The following is an 8,808-nucleotide window of genomic DNA, read 5'->3' on the forward strand; positions in this document are numbered from 1 at the left end:
ACTTATTGGTTGCGACTATATGAAGAAAATAATTTTTTCTTAATTATCCGATGTGGGAACATAAAGACTGGTTAAGCTGAAAAAGAAAAGGAAAGAAGAACAAAAAGTTGGGAGTCGACTTGAAGTGGGACAATGGCGGGCATGCCGGATTGCAGTTCGATAGGGCCATCTGATCAAAGCACATAACATTGTGCCATGAGATTGAGAAGTCAACATTTCCATAACACTGCCCTCACGGCTTGGGGGGTTTATTAGGTATAAACACACCCGTGGTAGAACTCCGCTTCCTTTAGTAGGTCTGAAAACTAACCCTTCTAAAACCTCTTTTTTCTGCTCTAGAATCTCGAATAGATTAAAGAACTTGTTGCTAGAAGATTTACAGATGCAAGAAGGTCATCTCCCTGTTACGTATCTAGGTGTTCCTCTAATCTCGTCTAGGCTTTCTTTTGCAGATTGCACAATGTTGCTAGATAAAATCACTGGATGTATTGCTTCTTGGATTTCAAAGGAGCCTTCTTATGCAGTGAGGTTGCAGCTTCTTTCCTCTATTCTGTATAGTTTGTCGGTGTATTGGACAGGGATTTTTATCCTTCCTAAGAGAGTTATTAAGGTCATTGAACAGAAATTCAATAGATTTTTGTGGAATGGGAAGGATGTTGGGGCTGCAACAGCTACAGTTTCTTGGGCTGAATTGTGTATCCCAAAGAAGGAGGGAGGTTTGGGCTTGAAAAGGTTAGAGGTTTGGAATCAAACTTCTATGCTGCGTCATGTGTGGAGTCTTTTTGCGCAATCAGGTTCTATTTGGGTGGCTTGGATAAAAACTAACCTCTTGAAAGGTTGGAGCTTCTGGAGTGTGGGTGTTACTCAAAATTGTTCTTGGATTTGGAGGAAAATACTAAATTTAAGGAATATTGCTAAAAGTTTCCTCAAATTTGAGGTTGGGAATGTGGAAAGTATTCATATGTGGATGGACAATTGGCATCCTGATGGAATTTTAATTGATAAGTTTGGGTATAGAGTTGTCTATGATGCTCAAAGTGGGTTGGGGGCCAAATTATCTAGTGTTTTGAAGAATGGGGATTGGTATTGGAGGCTTTGGTGGATATTCAAGCTAGACTTCTGGAGGTTAATAAGGGTTGTTATGATAAGCCGGTTTGGACAGGTTTCAAGAAAGGTGTTTATGTGAGTTCGAATACTTGGGGGATTCTTAGAGAGAAACATATTGTGGTTGATTGGTGGAAGCTGGTTTGGTTTCCTTATGCTATTCCTTGGCAGGCTTTTATTTTATGGTTAATCTGATGTTATTGTGGAGACTGCATTGATCGACATGTATGCAAAATGTAAAAAAGTTAACCTCAGTTTTCGAGTGTTTGCTAACACTAGAAAAAACCGAGAAGTCCCTTGGATGTGTTTGGAATTGGCTTGCAAGAAAAGCAATAGAAGTGTTTAAACAAATGCTAATTGAAGTAGTACAACCCAATGATGCAACCTTGAATAGTCTGCTTCCTGCATATGCTATTCTTGCAAATTTACAGCAAGCAACAAATATACACTATTGTTTGGCAAGATCTGGGTTGCTTTCAAGCATCGAAGTTGCTACTGGTTTGATCGACATATACTCAAAATGTGGAAGCTTAGAATCTGCTCACAAAATTTTGGTGGGCAAAGCCTTTCATTTTCCTTTGTTACTATTTATCACAATTTTCCAAAAAAATCAACATCAAAACACTCGAACCTTTTTTACTTTTTATATCACATCATTCACTTTTTATTATTATTCAAATAAAAAAATCACTACAAAACAAAACTTTTTCATTTTTTCATATCACTTTTTTCCTTTTTTATACTGAACATTCTTATTTTTTTATTATTTTTTTTCAGATTAATCTACATCAACTACAATGTCTAAATAAAAGGCTTTACCAATATATATATATATATATATATGGAGCGTAATAATTGCTTGTTATGGCGCATGGTTATGGTGAGATTGCTGTTTCACTTTTCTATCAGATGGCTCAATCTGCGGTGAAACCAAATGAAGTCACTTTCACTTGTGTTTTGCATGCCCAATAATTCAAGAGTATTTGATTAATGTGAATGATTGCTACTGTCTACTCACAATGGAAAGACTTGATTTGATTGAGTAGAAGGACTCTCTTCAAAGAGAGTAGGCAATGCCTCCATATATTAGACTTGGTTTGTTGCTGTTTTAGAGAAGTCGATCTATTCATCTTCTTTAGATCACAGGATCTCTCTCTTTGTAATGTGGTTTGATACATGTTAACTTAGGAGGACATACTCTCACTTAATTATGATCAAACACCATGCTACTTGATTTGAGGATTGAGAGCTCAACATAATCATTTGATTTGATAGGTTTCGGTTTTCTTTTTCTACTTTTTAAATAAATCTATTTCTTTTTCTTTTTAATCATTTAATTTTATTATTGGGTGAATCAATCAATTGAAGAGGTTCCTATTTATTTTTCCATTTTCTGCATTTTTTTTCCACTTATTTTGTTTAGCGTAGAGTATGTTATATACTTGTTAAAATGGGATTTCATACACCATCTACTATTTTCATTCTATTTCCAATATAAGAGGTGAAATGAGTAGATAGAATGTTGGATGTTTTGTACAAAAACCTGAAACAAGTTAGAATTGTCTCATTCCTATTGCTTTGCAGTTGCTGAAGATGTTTTTGAAAGTTAATGGTGAATTGAATTCTCGAGAATTGGTTTTGTTCATCACAAAATTAAGAAAAAAAGAACACGTAGCAATCGCTTAATTATAAATTGGACAATTTTTATTTTTTATTTTTTAAATTGGGTTGGATGAAATTTTTCCATTCCAATCCACTAAAACCGGCATGTGTTCAAAATGCATAATGTTGTATAATTAACCAAATTTATAAGACAATTCTAACTTGCATAATATTGTATAACCAAATTTATAAGCTATTCCAAAGTCAATATTAATGCTTAAAACACCAAAAGTAATTTTGGATATTGTTAATAATTTTTTCGTCTCATTTTTCCTTTTTATCTCCAAAAAATCAAAATATTTGTTATAATTTTCTTCAGAAAAAATATAAAATGACTTTTACTTTTATCTCTCTTCACAAACCTATTGGAGCTAATTGTATTATTAGCTTTAGGTCCTTATTTGAGCTGATATAAGCTGACTATTGGTTTTGCGCCTTAGTTCTGTATTTATTTATGTGGTTTTATTTTAATAAGACATAGGCCAAGAGATTTATTATCTAAGTGGCTAAAATTACTTGAAGATGAATTGGGCTTAGGAATTAAAGTGCATTGGGCTCAAGCATTTAATTCCTATAAGCTTAAGCAATAACATTGAGCTCAAAGGATTTAATCTTATCAGCTTAAGCAGTAATAAGAGAGTATTGAGCCAGTAGGATAAAACCCAAGCCTAAAGCCTTGGGCTTCTAGGAAGGGATAGGATTGAGTCGATTGACCTAGCCCTAATTAAGCACATATGGAAATTTATTGATGTTTGCTTTGGCAAGTTAACATGGATGTTTTCATGCAGTTTTTTGAACAACTAAGTGTCTGTTTGAGATTATGATTTCAAAAAGTGTACTTAAAAATACTGATTTTAAAATGTAACGTAATTTTTAAAAAACACGGTTAAAGCGTTTAACAAAATCACAGTTTGCCCTTTAAAATCACAATTTTGCCTTTAAAATTTTGCGTTTTCAAAAAATCACCTCCTTACCTGCGATTTCAAATCGCAATTTTTTTAAAATACAATGCCAAACAATTCATTTTCTGTAATTTCATTTAAAATTGCATTTTTGTCAATAAAATCGCAATGCCAAATATATCCTAAGTTCCTATTTATATGTATAATGTTTTCCTAATAGGTGTTTTGTTATTCACTGGACCACCAACGCAACCTCATATGGGTTTAAGATTTCAACCCGACAGAGACCTTTGTGATGGAACAAGTTGTCATGCAACCCTAGAGACGCGGGGCTTGAACGTAGGAAATTGGTGGGTACTTGCTGGCTGTTGCGGGTGTACAACTATTGTAAGTTTTATGTTTTTTATAATAATTGTTAGTAGCGGAGCCAAGATTTTGATTCAAGGGTGCAAAATTAAGAAAAAAAGTTGAACAAAAATTAAATAAAAATATAACTAATAAAATAAATAAACAATTCAACAAATTTTAATTATTCTTTAAATTATATAAATGTAACTTGTAATTTATTTTTCCCACTTAGCGTTAATTTACTCATTAGAATTAATGAATCATTGTTATTTTCATAATTTTCATTAACTATAATTATATATTTCATGCAATTAAAATATGTAACAAAAAATATATATATTCATCAACAATTAATTTTAAAAAGTAATCTATCTATTAAAATTTACACATATGATTTTATTATTAAATAAAAAATTTATAAATAAATCAGTATAAAATTTTAATTTCATATCTTAAATTTTTCAAGAAAAGATAAATGGCAAAAAAGAATGGCATTTTGTTTTATTTTAAGCACCGTCCAACCTCTAAAGAAAAAAAAAAAAAAAAAAAAACAGTTGGCACAATTTTGAAGCAAATTTATAATATATAATTACAGTTTGACAATTTTCTTAAGGCTAAAAATTGCATTGAATTTATCACTATTTCACAAGTATAGTACTAGGGAACAAGAGCTGGGCAATGTTTTTCATATAATGATTACTGATATACACAATTAACAAATGTGGATTTGGCTTGTCCACATTACATTTACTTTAATTGTTCATCAACAATTAATTTCTTACTTGGTTAAATTTGTAAATTTAAAAAAAAAAAACAAAATTATCACAAAAAGGTGGAAGTCGAATTGGAACCGAGCCATTACCAAGTAGGGTTTAGAGGGCCCTTGCTGGCTTGCCATAGGAAGCCTATGCGGTATGGAAAGCATTCCCGCATCCATGACTGGCTTTTACCAGAGCTGCATGGTTTGTGCCAAACTCTGTACGGGAATAATGATATGATTTCCATACCCGACCCCCAAGCTTCTTCCAATAGCAAGCCAGGAAGGGCCATCTAAACCCCACAAGAACCCAATGGTTCAAACCAATCTCCAAAAACCACCTTTAATGCCCCCATATTGGGTTACAAGCTCGCACTACCGAGCTCGGCAATGAACACTTATTGGTTACGACTATATGAAGAAAAGATTTTTTTCTTAGTTGTCCAATGTGGGACATAAAGACTGGTTACGCTGAAAAAGAAAAGGGAAGAAGAACAAAAAGTTGGGAGTCGACTTGAAGTCGATGAGGATGGGATGCAATGGCAAGGCCTTAAAAGCCTTCTCTCGCTGGAGTTTACGGATCTTCCAAAATTGGTGTCTCTCCCATTAGGACTTCAACATTGTACTACAAAATCTCGCGATTTCAAATTGTGAAAGCTTGAAAGCTATACCAGAGTGGATCCACAACTGTACATCACTTCAAGTGTTCAAAATTTGGAAATGCTCTAGTTTGTCATCATTGCCCAAGGGAATGCGTAGCCTAATGTCTTGCGAAGGCTAGAAATTCAGGCATGTCCCATCTTATTGCGAAGATGCGAGAGAGAAATTGGTGAGGATTGGCCCAAGATTGCTCACATCCCAGAGCTATACGGGGATCTCGCTCTGCCTCAGCAGAGAAAAAATTCAAACACCCATGCATCTTCTAGTTATTCAGGTAATATTGCTCACCAAATCTTGTCATTTATAGAAATTGAAGGACCCACCATGAGTTTCATCTTCTTCATTTTTCTCTCTCATTATTTCATGGTTGTTAAATTTCAGTTGCAGAAGTAGTAGCAGAACCAGTTGAAGCACAGAAGAAACATAAGATTCAAACCTTATTCAAAAATCTATGCTGAAATGGGGGGGTTATTCCTTCTGGTATTAATTACTCTTGAATCATCCACAATATCATATGAAATAGAGATTGTTGAAGACCCTTTGTTTTTGGAGTTAATGGTTAATTACATTGGGATTTAATTTGTATACTTGTTTGTATGTATTTTATTAACTAGTTAAAATACGAGTAGTTAGTGCTTTCAGTTGTTTATTGCAATTTGGTTACTTAATTTTTTATGTATATTGGTAGCTTTTCTTGGTATTGAAACTAAGATAATGGAGCCTGCATCTATTCACTACTCTCTCTTTCTTTTAGCTGGTTTATTAGCCTCAAAATATTTTTAGTTTGGACCAGGTTCTAAATTGTTTGACTCAAATTTATCCATCCACTATCAAGTATATATATATATGTGATTATTTTTAATTTTCACAGGACTGAGTTTGATGCTTTAACTAAAATTATGGAGAGCTTTTAAGTTGATTTTGGTTTCCATTGAGCCACATACATGTTCTTGGCTGGGAATTTGAGTTAAAAAGTTTTAACGGTGTAATTTCAAATGGTTGTAATTTCATTTATTTAATATGTTAGGTATAGAGGTAGTGCTCGTGTCAAAAAGTCCGAGATTGTCAATCTTGAACTTCTTTGAATGAAAAACAAAAAACCTTCTTTGTAGTGATTGAGTCTATCTTTGGCTGAGTCTTAATACAATCCTTGAAATCTTTTTGTGTGAGCTTGGACTCCTCTAGCTTTGAGCTTAAGTTTCCATGATCTCTTCTTCTATTGATGAAATTGCTATTTCTGATTGCCATATTAACATTAATGTCATACAGGACAAAGTACCAGAAAAATGTTGAAGCATACCACAACAAAGGCAGCAGCATGAAGCCAAACATACATGGTCACCTTCAAAGTCGAGGAAGAATAGCATGTTGCTTGTTCCTTATTTACACTTTATTCCAATTAAATATGGCATGTATGAATTCTTACTTGTTTGGAGTTAGAGTAACTCAAATATTCGAAGGCTCAGGATGATGGTGATGAGGCCATTGTTACAATCTTTGTAATTTGTCCTTCGAGTTTCCTACACTAAATCCACTCTCAACCCACTGTTTAGGTACATAGCTCACACAATCAAGTTTGTGCACGAGATACACATACAATAAACACAACTGCTCCAATAATAAGAAATACAGAGTGTGATTGAAACAGCAAAGCATGTGACACTAATAAATCACTAGGTGAATCACGTGCACAAATTGGATTAGAAATTTCATTTTTATGTTGGAGAGAAAGAAGAAGAGAAAAGGCATACTCTATGTTTGAGAGCAAAAATAAACAAAATGTTTACACGAGAGAGAAACCAAATACAGAGTTTCAGAGAACAATTATAAGAGCAACTTTAAAAAAGAGACACATCGAATAGGGCCAAAACTAAAACCTAACGCCCTTGATATTCTTTCAAAAGAAGTTAAAAAGTTATGGATGGACTTCGCAAGATGAAATTTGTATGGATGATTGTGGCATTGAATATTACAACTTTGACTTAACTTCTTTTATTATGTGGTCATTTTTTTTAAACAAAATTAAAAATTTTTAAAAAAAATTCTGAAGTAATAACATCGTATGTAGTCTTTTTTTATTTAGTTTCAGAACAATTATCATTTTTTTTAAATTCCTTTTTTTTATTCTAACTATTGGATTGTATCAACATTGGATATCAATGTTGTTCGATTAATAATCACATGTTGTTGCAATTACATGACCATTTTGTAAAGCTACTTTTTCCCCTAAGGTACTGTGTAAAGCAATATTCAATGTTTGCTAATTTTTTTTTTTTTTTTTTTTGGTCACTGAAAAGATGCATTTACGTACAACTTAAAACATGAAACACACCTCAAAGTACAAAATAAATTTGTATTCTTCCTTTGTTGTTAGAGTATTTTGACAAAACAAATACTTAACTTTTACAGAGGTATGTGCTAACTTATTATTTAAAAAGAAATAATTTTTTTTTAAAAAAAAAAAGAAAAAAAATGAATTAGGGTTGTCATAAATGTGCCAGGATGGTAGTACATTTACAGGATAGTCATAGACAGAGTTTTCCTTCAAACTGGGTTGGAGAAAATTCTTCCAACTTATTCTATAAAAATAACGTGTGTCATTCACATGCGAAAAACACATGCTTTTTAAATACAATGACAAAGTTTGAAGATATTTTATTCAAAAAGCAGGTGTTTCTCACATGCTATGTAAAAAACATATGCTTCTCACATTAAAAGACTTATATATATATATATACTATTCAACATTTACCTTTCACATGATATATACTTTGCAGAGAAGGTTTAGAAGTTATGGATGGAATTCATACAATGAAACCTTTGTGGATGATTATGGCATTGAATATGCTTCTACAACTAGTAGTGCGAGCCGAAAACCCTCTTGCTCTCTTTCTTTCTCCTAATCCAACTTCCTTACCCTCTCCTTCACCGCTTTCCTATCATCCTCTATATGTCGATAGTAAAATCCCTCCAAAAACTCCAAAAATCCCTAAAATCCATTTCCATGTAAAGTTGTTTCTTTTCCAATTTTGTGTTCATGAGTGCCATAGGACAGTCAGAGGAGCACGGCCTAACAGAATATATTTGCTTCTTATGGCAATATGTGTGGCCACAAAATGTCGTCCCTCTCATTTAGACGTTGTATCTCCTTGTGGTCTTGGTTGTATGGCAATTACCACCAACTCTAGATATGGTATCAAGTTTCTAACCTCTCTCACTCTAATTCAATTATCCATGTGAATTACCATTAGTGGTGGTGGTTGAGTGGCCTTAAGATTATCCTCATGTGAATTACCATTAGTGGTGGTGGTTCAATGGCCTTAAAATTATCCTCATGTGGTTGGGCAAGTATTAGGGTGATAGCTCGACTTCCGC

The 8,808-nt window shown here is 33.2% G+C and overlaps 1 long non-coding RNA gene across 1 annotated transcript; it reads left to right on the plus strand.

The window, feature by feature from the left end:
* The first annotated feature begins 4,853 nt into the window (after positions 1–4,853).
* Positions 4,854–6,878, plus strand: LOC148587404 (uncharacterized). Its single transcript, XR_015911558.1, has 3 exons — positions 4,854–5,707; positions 5,815–5,913; positions 6,703–6,878. It is a non-coding gene; the product is annotated as an uncharacterized LOC148587404 (long non-coding RNA).
* The last annotated feature ends 1,930 nt before the right edge of the window (positions 6,879–8,808 follow it).

Source organism: Corylus avellana, chromosome 2, assembly GCF_965113065.1.
Source record: "Corylus avellana chromosome 2, dhCorAvel1.hap1.2, whole genome shotgun sequence".
Classification (NCBI taxonomy): Eukaryota; Viridiplantae; Streptophyta; class Magnoliopsida; order Fagales; family Betulaceae; genus Corylus; species Corylus avellana.